The following is a 15,713-nucleotide window of genomic DNA, read 5'->3' as shown; positions in this document are numbered from 1 at the left end:
ACAAACTAGTGTATCCATCATTGGCTAATAGCACAGGCATTTTCTTTGTAAGGTTTTTAAGTTGACAGAGCCAGAATTCATCAGAAACTGTGAACAAAGTGTTCAAGGAGCATGAGACCTCATTTTGAAATATGGATTGTTCCACCACAGAGTGAAGACCTTAATCCCACTGAGAAACTTTGGAATGTGCTGGAGAAAACTTTAAGCAGTGGTCCAACTCTCCCACCATCAATACAACATCTCTGGCTTACCAAACCAATGCAACATTAATCAAGCTGAGGGTGATCCAGTGAAATATTAAAGTATTTCTTTGGCTGGGCAGTGTATTAAAGTCCCAGAGAGCCTGGACTGAGGAATGTGCCAAAAACAACAAATTCACTGGCTCAGAAATCCTGACACATGACAAACGTCTATCATTTACGGTTAGACCTCACCGTACCATAAATCATCTTATTTATAAGTGCCGGGGGGGGCGTCAGGTGAGCCGCTCCACCTATAAAGTTTATTGCCCCCGTTTCCTCGCCGCATCTCGCATTTATCACTCCTCCAAACAAAGTGAGCATGACACAAGCAGGCGTCTGCACACTTGCTGGATTCCATTGTCTCCGTCCTGCAGCTGTGCACGACTCTCACGTCTCCCCGTCAACACAGCTGTCGCTGGGTTGTTTTTTTGTTCTTTCCCCCCCTCTCGGGTTCATGAAAGGCTGTTCAATTTGTCTGCATCTTTACCGTCTCAGAAAGCGTTTGACACTTTCCACACAAGTCTGGCTGAAAGCAGTAACCCCACACCCCACACACACTTCATCTTTGCATCTGCCTGTCTCCGACTGCTCTCACCGTCCTCATTCTCTCTCCATCCTGTGCACCTGTTTGTTTTCCCTGAAAAACAAGTGAGAACAAGCGAGTCTCGCTTGTCTTGTAATGTCTCCTGCCAGCAATTAATGGAGATTAAAGCCCTGTGTAGGTTTTGTCCGCTCTTCCCTTTAAGTGTGTGGGGAAAACAACAGAGGTCGTGTGGTCAGAGGATATTGACAACAAATACCTCGAGGGAGAGAGAGAGAGGTTGGCTCAGGAAAGTTTCTACCAACTCCTGGGGTTGTTTTCATCCTCCACTGCTCATGTTATCTACTATGTGATGATACACTGGTAACACACAGTTTGGGTTTATTTATCATTTAAAGGTGACATAGACCGGAAGCTCCAATTAATGCTGCGTTTGTGTGTGTATCTGCGTCATTACCTCGTTTATGAAACCCTAAAGTTTCAGAACAAACAGTTCAGCCACTGCTGAGAAAATAGTGTTTTATTGTTTTCCTGGGCTCTGCGAAGCGGATCGGCACTTCCCTATGCTGATGATGTCATCAGAAATCCTCACCACTCCTCTCACCACCGTAGCGCCTCCTGGTGTGGGCACTAGTCCGGGCACATCCGGTTGCGTACATTCAACCGCAGAAGAAGAAGAACTACTCTCGTTGTAGCTGCTGAGATGCAGAGCATCCACCGTGCCAGAGGGGGAGCTGTGTATCTGAGAGCTGGCCTATCTATTACATCACTTCCAGGTACCTGGCCAATCACAACACAGTCCACGTTCTGGGGGTGTGGTTTTGGTCTGAAACAGCGCGGCTGACGTTTGCAGCGATTAGGAGGTTTTTAACATGAAAACAAGTTAATATATGTAAGTAGACCTCCATAACTAACATATATGTGCGATGCTAGCATTCGATGTCACCTTTAAACTTATTACAGGGTGTTGGTTCTGTTTCTGGCATAGACATCTTCTGACATCTGACATGTCGCACCAAGAAAGAAATTATAAATCAAAATAAGTATATCACATGTGGGAATAAGAAATCCATTTCCATAAATTAAAAAAAAAATAATTAAAAAGTCCACGTTTTCATCAGTGTTAGGATCCCAGGGTCTTCATCCTGATAGGTCGGGTCAGTTTTTGCACTTTCCAAATATAATTCAGATCACTTAATCTTATTCAGTCACAATAAATACTTAGTTTACAGTAACGTTTAGGTGTGAGGAGGCAACATTAGTGTGTGGTCAGGGGTCGACTACAGTGACCATTTTTGTTGTGGTTGATGCAGTCCACTTTGTGTGTTGGTCACTTGTGTGTTACTGTTGTGTTTAATGTGTGCGATTGTGATTTTGAGTGGGGTGACGTCTCTCCACAGATCAGTGGATCTTCGTGTGTTGCATTTCAGTAACTTTGGTCCATGACCTTTGTGTAGTTCCAAAAAAAAACAAAACCATAAATGTCCAAAAATGTTAAATAACAGTCAGATAAAGCAGCAAAACACTTATAAACCTAATAGAGTGAGGATATTTTGGCTGGTACTCACGTTCTGACACCACTTAGCAAGGCCTTTTGAGGGTTAAGACCCGGTTTTAGGGTTAGGCTAGGGCTAGGGATTTAGTTGTGATGGTTAAGGTTAGCGTAACGGATGCATTATGTCTATGAGTGTCCACACTACGAATGCTGCACAAACACGTGTGTGTGTGTGTGTGTAAAGTCAAGAGGAGGAGGGGATACAGGGATGAACGCAGGTGTGTGGCCTCTGTTTCTCCTCCATATGCAGCATATGCTGATGGTGAGCAGAGGGCCACCATCATTCTGGAGCAGGCCGTCTGTCACAGTAAGTGAGGCACATACATCTGCTCTTTCTCATTTCCCTCCTGCCTCTGTCTATATTTCAGACACCTACATTTGCTTTAAGGTTCTACCTTCAGTCGACACCCTTGTGTTCCAGCACAAACCTGAGGTTCTATTGTGTCTTATATATATATATATATATATATATATATATATATATATATATATATATATACAGTACTTACTGGTCAGTGGACAACAGGTGATTTAAGTCACTTTGACTGTGGCATGGTTGTGTGTCCCAGATAGAATTGTCTGATGTTTTTTCAGAAACTGCTGATCTACTGGGATTTTCACACACACACACACACACATGCAAAAAAAAAAAAACATTGCCAAAACCTCACCCTCAATTTAATAGGAATTCACCCTGAAGCCAAACTACATGCATTTTAGTTTTGAGTCCAACAAATCTGAGTCAAACCGGAACATATGATTCACACTATTTTCGTGACAATCAAACTCATCATTCAATAACCCGTGGCATCTTTTATGGAAGCATGCGTTTGCCATTCTACTTTTTTCATTAACTTTGGCACATATCTGAATCTCAGGATTAAACTGTGTAGTAAATCCATCGTTTTTCTACCCTCCTGCTTTTCTCTGCTTCTCCGAAAATCGCAGCCTGGCTTGATGTTCATAGCGACAGATAAATCCTTCCTGTTGCTCAGCAGTGGAAATGATTGAGCTGAGAACAGCCCAGAGCCAGCCACAATGTCTAAATCAGTAAATCAGTTCAGCAGGAGGTCAATGCATCTGAAATTAAACACAATTAGTTTAGCCTTGTGTTGCTCACTTTATATGCCCCATGCATCCCATCACTTGTGAGTTCAGAGCTGTCTTTCCTTATCTGTCATGGGTTTTTTTTCCCTTTAACTCTTTCCCACTACTTCTGCTCTATATCAAGCTACCGACATCATAAAAGTAGAGCGAATACTATAAAAATGCATTAATGCTAAAAGCAGGGGGCAAATTGTTTTTCCATTTAATGGAGGATTTGTCCTCTTTTTATGGAGTATGCTCACAGTCACATCACGCAGGCTTAAAAAAGAATAAAAAATCAATCAAATCAACATCTACCACCAAAGATAAAACTTGAACAGGGATGATAAGTTTGAGCAAAAATGTATGTTCATTCGTTCGTCCGTCTGTCCCTCGCACACAATCTCATGGATTGCGTTGATCACTTTTTGACACGAGTGGGATTAAAGAAGACTACTACTACTGACAGTCCTGCGTCACAACTAATAGTTATGGATAACTGAAGAAAGGCTGATGAGAAACAAACACTCGACTGTATGATGCAAGTGTTTAAAAGTACAGCAACAAATAGTTCTTGACATGTTTTTCATACTATCATTTATTTATTTATTCATTTCCTCATTAAGTCATTTGTATTGATTGCGACAGAGTCTATCTGCACTAACTTCAGACTACCCTTCTTAGCATAAGAAATCCTGATGGAAAACAATGCATGTCTGTCAGTCTATTTCTGCATAATTCTATCTTGTTGATGCACTAATATTTGGCTCCACATATATAATACGTTATAATTTTACTAAGACTAAGACTGAGAGTCTAAATGTCTCAAGCAGGACGTTCATTAGAATGAATTAAATGCTGTGCAGATAAAACAATACAATTAATCATTTTAGTGCAGCAGTATCTGTGTCATCTCATACACAGCCAATAAGTGGTTTGTTTACTTTCAGGGCTTAGGTCAACCACCTATGCTTTTTACCAAAGGCTGCACTTTTATCCTCCGCAGAACTGTGTTGTTTATGCCGCAGGGGGGGAGAAACATGCTCCCTTCGTGTCTGCGTGACACGTCTATTTGTGCCGTGACCTCGACAAGGAGAGTTCTCTCGTTTGTGTCGAGATGCGGTCAGGGTGCTTAAATCTCCAGAGAGGAAAGATGGATGAGACCAGTCTCGTCTGAATCACCAGACTTGTCAGTCACACTGAAAGCCTGGTGAGTGCTGCAGCACAGGTGATGCAGGAGTGACTGAGTGGCAGCTATAATAATCATGAATTAAACATTGGGAGATGGCTGTGAGAGTCGATTTTCAGAGCTGTCTATGCTCTGCATATTTTCTCTAAATTCCTGATTTCCTCTACCTCCCTTGCCCAGTTGTTTGTAATGCTCTTCACCTCTAAATCTCCATAATTCCACCATCTCTGTCTCATCTCATTTGCTATTTCTGGCATTCTTCCTCGCATCGCTCCTCTCCACCACTTTATGACCTGCTGAACAATTCATCTTACCTTCCCCTCGTTAACGACTATAATATTTAGTGAAATGAGCTTTTTGCAATATCTGACCTCTGCATCTTCCATCGTCTCGCCTGTCCACAGTCTTTAAAGGTGATGTTGTGTGTGTAAAAGCTGTACAACACTGACCTTCAGCGTTTTATGCGGTTACCGCAATCCCAATTCCAATCTCTTATCCCTGTCTACTATAGGTGGTATCATAATTATTAGATCCAGGTCTTTACCATGCCTGCCATCGTCAACCTCCTTTTCAACGTCGTTTCCACCAATACCACCATCTCCTTCACCGTGGTGCTTCCCATGGTCAGCTTTATCTCCCTTTTTGTGGGGGTCGGTGGTCACCTTCTATTGTGGCTGGTGCTGGTGAGAAACCGCCGCAGTCGCTCCAAGCCGAGCTCCGTCCTGCTCCTCAACCTCAGCCTGGCAGATCTGGGTGTCCTGTTGACTCTGCCCTGTGTCCTTCTGAGTGCCAGTTTCCAGAACTGGCAGCTTGGAGATGAGATCTGCGTCCTCCTAGGGTTCGTGACTTCCGTGGCAGTGGGGGTGGAAATCTTCAGCCTGGCAGTGCTGTCAGTGCTGAGGTATCGCATCATCACCCCCAGGATGAGAGCACCTGCTGGGCTGACACAAGTGTGAGTATAGCACACAAGCAGATGTGGGTTTGTGAACATCTGGGAGGATAAAACACCAACAATCTGACTCATCTACTAACCCACGCAAAACAGTCCCCGACAAATGTGATGCTTACTCTATTTTAAATTATTCTCTGAAAAGATCTATGACCCAAATAAGAATGATTTGACTTGAACCAGGAGTATTCAGTTGAAATTCAAAAAAGGTTCAGATAGAGAAACAAATCATCATGCAGGATCTGGAGCATCATGATGCAATATTGCACATTGATCTGAAGGGATTCTAAACAAAGTATTGTAATAAAAAACTAATTTTCTTGTGTCAAGTCAAAAGTAACTAAATGCACATTAGAAAACTGAACTTCAGGGGGGAAAGTGTGTAAATTAAGTTTCCCATTTTCTACTTTTTTAAAAACTTAAGTCCATAAAAAAACAAAAAAATTTTGGCTGTCAGAACATGCATTTTCCATGTGATCAATCTGTTCTTCCTCCCTCCATCTCTTCCCGTGTCATTTACAATACAAAATATTCTCTCATAACATGGAAATGCTGTATTGTTATGGTTATGGTTCTAATACCGGACCTATAGGTCCTAGTACATTATCGGGTTTAGTCCTTATAATGGAAAAGTAAAACAGCCCCAACAATCTACTTTAAATCTACCAATTATCTACCCATTTTCAAATGACTAAATTATATGTATAATACGTAAGTGTCACTTAAAATGTGTATCGACTTTAAACACGTTATTTTGATTTTCTATGCTGTTACAGTTTGATCCACCCCACTGAACTACTACAGATGCTAACCTGATCACCGGATTAATTTATTTGATCAATTTTACGAGATAATATTGTCTGTGTTTTGTTCATGGCTTCTCATTCTTTTCTCAAATTATCTGAAATTATTTAATAAAAGATTACCAGTGGCGTGCACATGGGGGCGGTGTGGGGGGAGCAATCTCCAAGAAACCAATAGAGGGCGCACTATGACCACAGATGGCTGACACTCAACCACAGACCAATCCATTTAGTCTTGTTATGTGGATATTAGATATTTTTCCCCCTTTGAATGTTTTAGAGGGTTTTTTGCAACTTTTTCACATAAAAATCCTTTGAAACATAATATAAAAAAGAATCGTCATGTCTTTTATTTTCTTTAACTTTTGTTTGTTTTCAAAAGTGTCACGATTTCAGATTAAATAGTTTTTTATGTTTGCAAAAATGTATTATGTGAGACAACTATTTTTTTCCCCCCTTTGTGTTTCCTATGTATTTTGATTAAAAAAACAAATAATGAAAATGGTCAATGACGCATGGAAGAAATCTTTGAAAACCTACAAATGGGTTATTTTAAATATGTAACTAAAGAGGATATTAATAATAGCTAATCCAAATAAAAGCAAGTAGAAAGTGTCTTTCCCTTTTATCTTGCAGAAGATGACAAGGTCATTAAAGCATAATGGCATTTGTGATACACATTAACATGAATGAAAACATGGAGGATAAAGCATATACATGAGGCGACTGATTGTTGACACCTGATCATCTTCACCAGGTGTTTTCAATCAGCTGATGACCGAGCTTCCTCCTCCTCCTCTTCTTCTTTCTCTTCCTCCAGCCAATTCAGTGCTTCAAGTTAGAAGAGAAGCCGCATAAACGAGTCGCAAAACGGGAAAAAAAAACGCTAAAAAAGTGACGCTGTTTAAACACGGAAACTGTTCCTGAAGGACAGAAAAAAAAAATCGGCGTGACGTTAGACGCCGAAAAGTCGCGTGCGGCAATGACAGCCAAGGAGTTCCAAGATGGCGGTTTTGACCTGGTCCAGATTGAGGACTTGTGGTCCAGATGGAAGACTTGTGGTCCAGATGGAGGACTTGTGGTCCAGATGGAGGACTTGTCCAGAATGGTGAGTACATTTTGTGAACAGTGACCTTGTTGGCTGAATTATTTCATGATGCTGTCTTAATTGTGTTCAAAATAGGCCAGATAATAATAGGCCTCCCTGATTGGCAGCTCAATTCTGGCCTAATGTTAGCTTAATTGTTTCCTCTAAGTTAGTCTTAGAGTCTTAATGTTGGCCATGTTGTCATCTTATTCTGCCTTAATATTTGCTTATTTGTTAAAGTAAAGCTTTTGCTCAAGCCGTGCTTTATTGTAAACTCAATTTTGGTTGAATGTTTGCTTAATTATTTGCTCAAAATTAGCCTTAGCTGAATATTGGCTATGCTGTGCCTTGTTGTCAGTTCAAGTTTGTTTGTTTGTTTGTTTGTTTGTTTGTTTGTTTGTTTGTTTTGCTCAGAATTAGCCTGCTTATTGTTGTCCATGCATACCAAACAGTAGCTGGATTATGTTTTGTTTTGATCAACTGTGACTCATTGTTGGCTGAATTGTCAGGCCTTTTGTTTAAATTATCATAAATAATAACTAGTCATTTTTCATTTGATCTGATTTATTTTCACATTTGGTTCATAAGTTATTCATAAGTGATGTTTGCTGATTTTCAAATCTTTTAAGTGATTCTTTGGTTTCAATGATGTCTTTGTTACATGGAGCAATGAAATGAGGAACTGACCACATTTAAGATAAAGCGGTTGTTACTCTCTGAAACACTTGAATGAATGAATCAATCCATTAACAATAATTGTATGAAACAAGACTAAAGGTTAATAGCTGCTGTGCTTTGTTTACTTACTGTTGCAGTCAGTGTCATTACTAATAGTGTTTTTCACTGGAAAGATTTATTCATTTTCAAGGCAGATTCAGGGTTATTTATAGAAAGCCTTGTCTATATATTTAAAATGTAGTCATTAAAATACAAACTTCTGCTTCCTACTCGCTGAGACCTGGTCGGACTCGACCAGCTTCAAAGACCTGAGACTGTTAAATAGGTGACAAATTTGGATACAATTTATTACCGCAACCAAAACGTTAAGGCTAATTAACATAATCCATTGAACTGCTATAACATAGCATATTAATTAAATGGCAAATGTAATATAAACATGTTTTGTGTTTAAAACAAGTGTATGAGGTACTGACATTTTTGAACTTAACAAAAGGCTTTTCTCAAATCTTCATCAGCTTTATTCTACAGTGCAGTCACACAGTACAGTGATTATGTTAATTTCTTTATTTCACTGTTTGGTGGCCTTGTACACCAGAAAGCTGAATCATTTGAATTTATAAGATTAATGAAGAAATTATGAAGCAGCCATGTTTTCAACATCATGGCAGGAACTTTAACATTGAGGTTGAAGACTATTTTCAAGCAATATTTATTTTTTTTTTTTATTTTTTTTTTTAAATTTTCAGGTTGATTATTTATGAAGATCTTCAAACAGTAGGTGTCATGTATTTTTATTTTGGGTTGGCCGCTGTGTCCCCACTCACTCACTTTCTTGGCCGCCGTGCCTGTATCTATCTGCATTGTCAGTTTGAATTTGCGGAAACTGTCTGTACGTCCATCATGGCCACGTTCTTTCTCTTCTCCTCCTTTCCATCTATTGAATAGCTGAGGGTTGTACATGGAGCGTTAGCCATAGGTTGTTCTGTTTGTTGAAGTAACACCACTTTTTTTGGTTGGTCTGAATATATCTCAACCTCAGAGCAGGAAGTTGCTCAGTATTTGACTATGATTTAAAATCACCACCACCAGATTCCGCTTCATCCATGAAGAGTACAGAGTACTGACGGTGCTGTGTCGGGGATTTCAACACGTAAGTTTACGTGTTGAATGTTTATTTACTTACGTTAACGTTAGTGCAGCGTAATACGTGCTTGAACTTGGATCCATGTAACACTAACTTTAGATATTAGTGTGTAGTTTAACAGTATGTTATGGCTATATAATCAACTAAATGAAAAGCTAACTGAATATAGACAGTAACTGATAAAGCTTAACGCGTAAAAATCTATTGCATCTGCTGTAAAACCGCTCAATGTTATGTTTATCTTGTCCTCACAGTAGCCTCTGGACCTGATGTGAGGAGGAGGACAAGGCCAGAAAAAGAAAATGAGTAAAGAAAAACAAGACGAGTGCCACAGTCAAAACTTTATTGTTAAAGGTTTGCTACCCTTTTCTACAGTGGAGGTGAGTAAAATGTTGCTGTTGACCAGTTAAGCCTAGGTTATAGATTTATAGATTATGTTTTTTGAGTAATAATAATAATAATAATAATAATAATAATAATAATGTATTTAAGTTTGTGTTCTGATGTTTCTGTGAGATCTGTAGTGAAAATGACTTGTCACTTGTTTGCAATTGTTCTTTTTGCACTGTAAATAATTTGTAGGTAATTTTTTTTTATTTAAAAAAACTGCATTGAGTGTAAAAATTGAAAAACTGAAAAATAAAAATTAAGGATGGGTTTTTTTTTCCATAATGTGTAATTTTCTTTTTTAGAAATGATAGTATAAAACTGGTATTGAAAATGTTTGATACCCAGCCCTACACAGCCAACTACAGAAGATTAAAAGTGTGTCTGTAAAAGTAGAAAACAATTGTTTAAAGTTTTTCTGGGTGAACCCACAAAAAGTGCCACACATTTTCTTGGCTGCCTTGCCATTTGCTGTTTTTCCAGCCACAATGCTGATCTCTCCAGTCTATCTTGGCCGCCGTGCCTTTGTTTACTTTAATGAAAACAAATGTGTCAACGCAAGCTTCAAATGCTTCAAATATGTTTCCTTCTCCAGTTTATGCAATATATCGTCCGTCCTTCCTTCTTCTAATGATCAGCTGATGCTGACATGATGATGATGATGATGAAACGTTCACAAGGAAACCAGCAGGTGGCCTTTTTAATTTCTGCCCTGCCCTTCCAAATGTCTGTGCACGCCACTGGTTACTACAGCTACTACTGGCCCAAAACTAAAATGATAGCTCAGTATTAAAATGTTATCTAAAATCCATCGTCTCACACATGTTTGTGGAGCTAGATACCGCAGAGATGATCCTTTTCACAATAAAGACACAAATCTGTTTCTCTCCCTCTCCCATAGGTTATGCACTGTGGTTGCTATCTGGCTAGTGTCTGTGACCATGGCGTTACCCAAGGTCACCTACATTGATTTTAATGGCGGTTGCACATGGTCAGTGGATCAAGAGCAGTGGCTGTTCTTCCTGGTTCCTGCCTTCCTGATTTATTATGTGGCCCCCCTCCTCTGCATCACCATCAACTGTGGCCTCATCATCTCTCACCTCCACAGATGCAGGGGAACCTTGGCTGCAGACCGGCGCAACAAGAAAGCCACAGCTCTGCTGATTAGTTCAACACTGGTTTTTGCCATCAGCTGGTTGCCTTATTATGCGCTTGAATTTGTCAATGTTATGTCTCCTCATGTTAGCTCAGTGGCTTCTCCTATTGGCACAGTTGGGAGTAAGCTTTCTTCAACGCTGTCTCCATCACATGGGCCGAGTGAGAACCCAGAGGCAGAAGTTTCCTTGCTGTGGGAGGTTGCGTCCTTGACAGCCATTTTGCTGGTGTGCCTGGCACCATGCTGGAACCCGCCACTGTACTTCCTGTTGTCACGTCCAGCAGTGCGTCAGCTCCAAGCACTACTGCCTTCCTTCTTAGGTAAGTGCTTGGAAAAAAAAACTGTACAGCGCTGGCGTATTGCTCCTGCTCCCCCTCCTCGCCTGCCACACCCACAACCTCCTGCACAGTCACTTACTCGCAAAACTTTGACGTGCAAACTGACTCAGTAAAGCTATTACTCACACAGTCAGAATAGTCCGAATAGCCCCCTCACACTGTGTATAAGATGGATTCTCATTTCATTTGATATAGCTGTTCAACTGCTGCTAATATCAGACACTCGCATGACAGTAACTCAGTGCCTTTAGGCATTTAGGAAATGGTCAAGACAATTTAATTTGACTTAGACGTTGCATCGTTGTTTTTACGAGACGGCCTGTTCTGAGTGTTTGAGAGACAGACCGATAATGTGTAACCTGATAAAGTGGCCAATGAGTGAATGAGTCACGACATGCTTTGCACAAGCGTTCCCTTTGCTTTCATAATGTTCCAGTCAATGTATGAAAAACGCTCCAAGCAGTGTGTAAAACTCTCGCGCAGATGACAGTGTATCATAAACGCAATGCATTATGCGCCATAAAAAACAATGGTCTGTATTTCTCATCACAATGCCAGAGTCACTAAGCAACTCACTGTCCTGGCAAAGAGAAGAACTACATATCTGAAACGATTTTACAGCTTAAAGAACGTTATCCTTATATTAAAAGTGCACATCATTTGCAAATTCAGGTCACTGAACTTTGAGATGTCTTTAGAGCTCCCACATGGGACCTTCTGCAACCTGAACAGCTTTTCTCAGGGACTGAGGCATGTCTGCTGAGCCATGTTGACTGACACAACCCATCCAAGCAAACATAAACTGAATTCCCCATGGAGCTTTTAACAACCATTCCAGGGTTGCATTAAAAAGAACATTTTGGACCATGAGAAATATGACATATATCGTGTGCACAGCATAAATAAGTGTTGCCTGTTTTGAGAAACCTCCCTGGGACATCATTATGTGGCATCTACTACAATTACAACAAGCAAAGCAACCTTGTAACCCCATAAATAAGCCGTCTGTGAGAGCAAAAACACAGGGGACACAATGTGCCATGTCTGGCTCAATAAGCTCCCTGTAAATCTAGTGGCTGTGGCATTATCTAAATTCAATGTCATCTCAATAACCTTGGGAAAAGTGGCATGTCTTGAAGCAGTTTTGTTCTAAACTCGATTGCAGAGACGTTCTTATCATTGTGATTTGATACAAAGAATCCCATCTGAAGATGAACCAAGAGAAAATTACTTAACAAGTGGAGTTCATCTACATCTGAAATAGTTTGAAACCACAGTGTAAAGGGCATGTCATGTACATGCAGTGGTCATGAGCTTCTGTCTGACAAATTGGCTGACGACAAGTAATTGGATTTTTTTGTGTTGAGGTTATTCATGCTGAGACGTGTATTGCAGTAATAAAAATGTATTGGTATAAATTGGAATTTGAATCACTTGCTTCCCTCAACAACACAATTTGGTGTATTTTGTGACTTTCAATTTGAAACCAGTCGTTTCTCATAGCTATTTCACAAAAAATAACATGTTACAAAATGTATACTTTTAAACGCCACACAACTGGAACTAAATATAACTTTGTTTTTGTATTGCTGCTGTGACAAAAGTAATTATGTGGCTGCATGTGCAAGAAAGTTATGGGCTAGCTGGTAAAGTAGCTATAGCTAACTTTAGAAAAACTAAAATTATAACTAGTATTATGTAAAGCATCAAGTATTAACAGACACACAATTAATTTAGTTAGTTTAACTAAATAAGCCAATAGTTACATTTGGTCAGAGTTAAATACCCTGCTAATCTACGTTTCAGTTTTTTGGGTTATTGAAGGTTAATGTTCTGTTGCTCAACACTTTTGGTAAATTAAATCTGTCAAAATGTGAAGAAATGGACAACATTTAATGAAGGGTTTTAGTTTTTAGAGCTTCCTCTGGTGGTACTTGGAGGAAAGTCAGAAATACTGTTCTACTGTATATACCAGGGTATGTGATCGGTGTGGAGCTGAGGAATTTTTACCGAGTGCGTAGAAAATGGAACAAATAACAAAAAAATTGTATTAAATAACCTTATCTCTCGCTCCATCTTAATCTAATTCAATCTAAATCTTATCTGCCTCCTGTGTAAAGTCTGTAATTGACTTTTCTCAGGTGGTACTTGGTATAAAAAGTTTGATAACCAGGAGGGACGGCCACTCGCACTGTACGGTCAGTAGTTAGGTCATCGTTAACACTCGAGTCAACGTATCTATAATTTCATTGAATGGGTGAGAGGGCATTCATTTTCAGCTGTGTCATTATTCATGTAGATCCATGGTGACAACCAGAAATAATAAAGAAATGTCTGACCCTGCAGGTGTCATTCTCCTGGCAGCCACAAAACCTTTGGTTACCTTTGACTACCTGATATCTCCCAGACTGCACTGCTTCACATTCTAATAACAGCGTGCAGGGTTTTTATTAGTAAGGTGCTGGCATTTTTTTTGTCCATACTGTCTTGGTAGCTAATGAGAGCATTATCTCTGTCATCTGTCTGCGCTGGGAGCCGCTGACACATCTGCAGATTAGTTAAAGCTTAAAATATGTCACGCTCAACTGGTTCATTCCATTTCTATTCACTGTGATTTCTAAAACTCTGGTGTGTGTGTGCAAAATGATAAAATGAAGAGAAAAAAAAAGTGAAATCAGGCAACTCAGAAGAACTTCTTCAAGGGATTCAGAAGGTAGTTTAAAGAAAGGACTTATCTGGATCAGCATTTTAGAGAGGTTTTGATTTGAGTGTGACTGTAAGAATACCAATTACCACTATAGCATTTAAAGTCTTCAATTAACAGCATTAAAATCCCACAGGGAGAATCAGTGTTATTCGTAAAGCTACTGAAGAGCCTTTAGCCCAACCAGCACACTCACACAGCAGACCTGGTAACTCGGAACCACTAATTACCACTGTATTTGTATACGAAACTTTATTTAATTTATATGAAAATGTATTTAATATATTTAAAAATAAATGTATTTTCAAAATTCTGTTACCAGTTAAACATAACTTACTTAAATCAGTAATTTAACTGATTTAAATCCTAATAAAGGAGCTTGAAACTCTACAAAACATGTTTTCTGATGTCATATTGCTTTCCATTAAAGGGAACATTGTGTAAGAATTAGTTGCATATAATGGTGAGACTGTAGATGGTAACAGAATTTTTCAATGGACAGCTGATTTAGTTTCTCACATGTTTGACAAACATGATCAGGAGCTGAGGTGTTGTCAGGTCAACAGGTTTTATATTAACTAAACCAATTAGTTTTGCTGATAACACAAAGGCACTTTGTATCGACTAATGAACTTGATGGTTGTGCGGTGTGAAACATTTTCCATGCAAATGCCTTTATTTATTCAGCAAACGCACACGCTTACATTGTTGACAAAGACAACTAATGAACGCAATACAATCATTATTTAATCAAGCAATGTGAACTGACAATGGAATAATTCCTAAAAGATTGGCCGTATAATTTATGCAATGTAAACAGAGCTAAAAGGGGCGACACGTTCCAATTTAAAAATAATAAAGGAATGGTCAAACTGCCCTGGATCCACCTCCAAAAACAATAGATCCTACAATTCCCTTACAGTTTTACCCACTGTGCCAAATTAAGAAATACAATCATCAGGGCTATTCATTTATTTTTATACACTTCAGAAAGATCAAGAGCCAAAGTTGACCATTCATCATGTGCACCTATAAAACTTTGAGAAAACTAATGAACAAGCTCTTTTATTTATGTATATATGTGTGTATGTGTGTGTATATACAGTTGAGGCCAAAATTATTAGCCCCCCAGGAATTATGGAACATTTTCCTAAAATTCTTCCCAATGTTTGCAGCATTGATAAAACTTGATATAATCAAACATCACCAGTGCCATTTAGTAGCTTTTGGTACATTTTGGATATAAAATAAATGTTTTGGCTTGCTTTATATCAAATATAGTGAAAAATGGGGTGGTCAAAAATATTAGCCCCCATATGAATTTTTATTTTCAAAACAAACCTAATTAACCAATCAGGTTTCAAACCACACCTGTGCAGTCAATTGGCTTCCTGACAACACCTGAGCATTCAATCAGCATAAAAGGAATCCAAGGAACATGGCACATGTGCACCTTGAGAGGGATTACTTTTACTCATCATGCCAAAGACAAAGGAAATCAGTTTTGAGCTCACAAAGAAGAAAGTGGAGGCTCAGGAGAAGGGGGATAGGTTATACTGCCTTTTCCAAGCATTTCAAAGTGTCTAGAACCGCTGTACGTTGCATCATTGCCAAGTACAAGGAGTCAAATTCAGTAAGAAACAAACCTGGGCATGGTCGTAAGTGCAAGATTTCAAGAACTCTGAAGAGAAAAACTCTGGAAAATCGTCAGAGATGTCAGCAAGAACCCCCGGACATCTGCCAAGATGATTGTTGCTGACCTGGCCTCTTCTGGAGTTGATGTTTCAAGGAACACAGTTGTGAGGTCTCTTCATTGAGCTGGGCTTCACGGCCATCACCCGAGAAGAACCC

This window comes from Solea solea, chromosome 1 (genome assembly GCF_958295425.1).
Source record: "Solea solea chromosome 1, fSolSol10.1, whole genome shotgun sequence".
NCBI classification, from domain to species: domain Eukaryota; kingdom Metazoa; phylum Chordata; class Actinopteri; order Pleuronectiformes; family Soleidae; genus Solea; species Solea solea.
The sequence above is the reverse complement of the archived record's forward strand: the minus strand, read 5'-3'. Positions refer to the sequence as shown.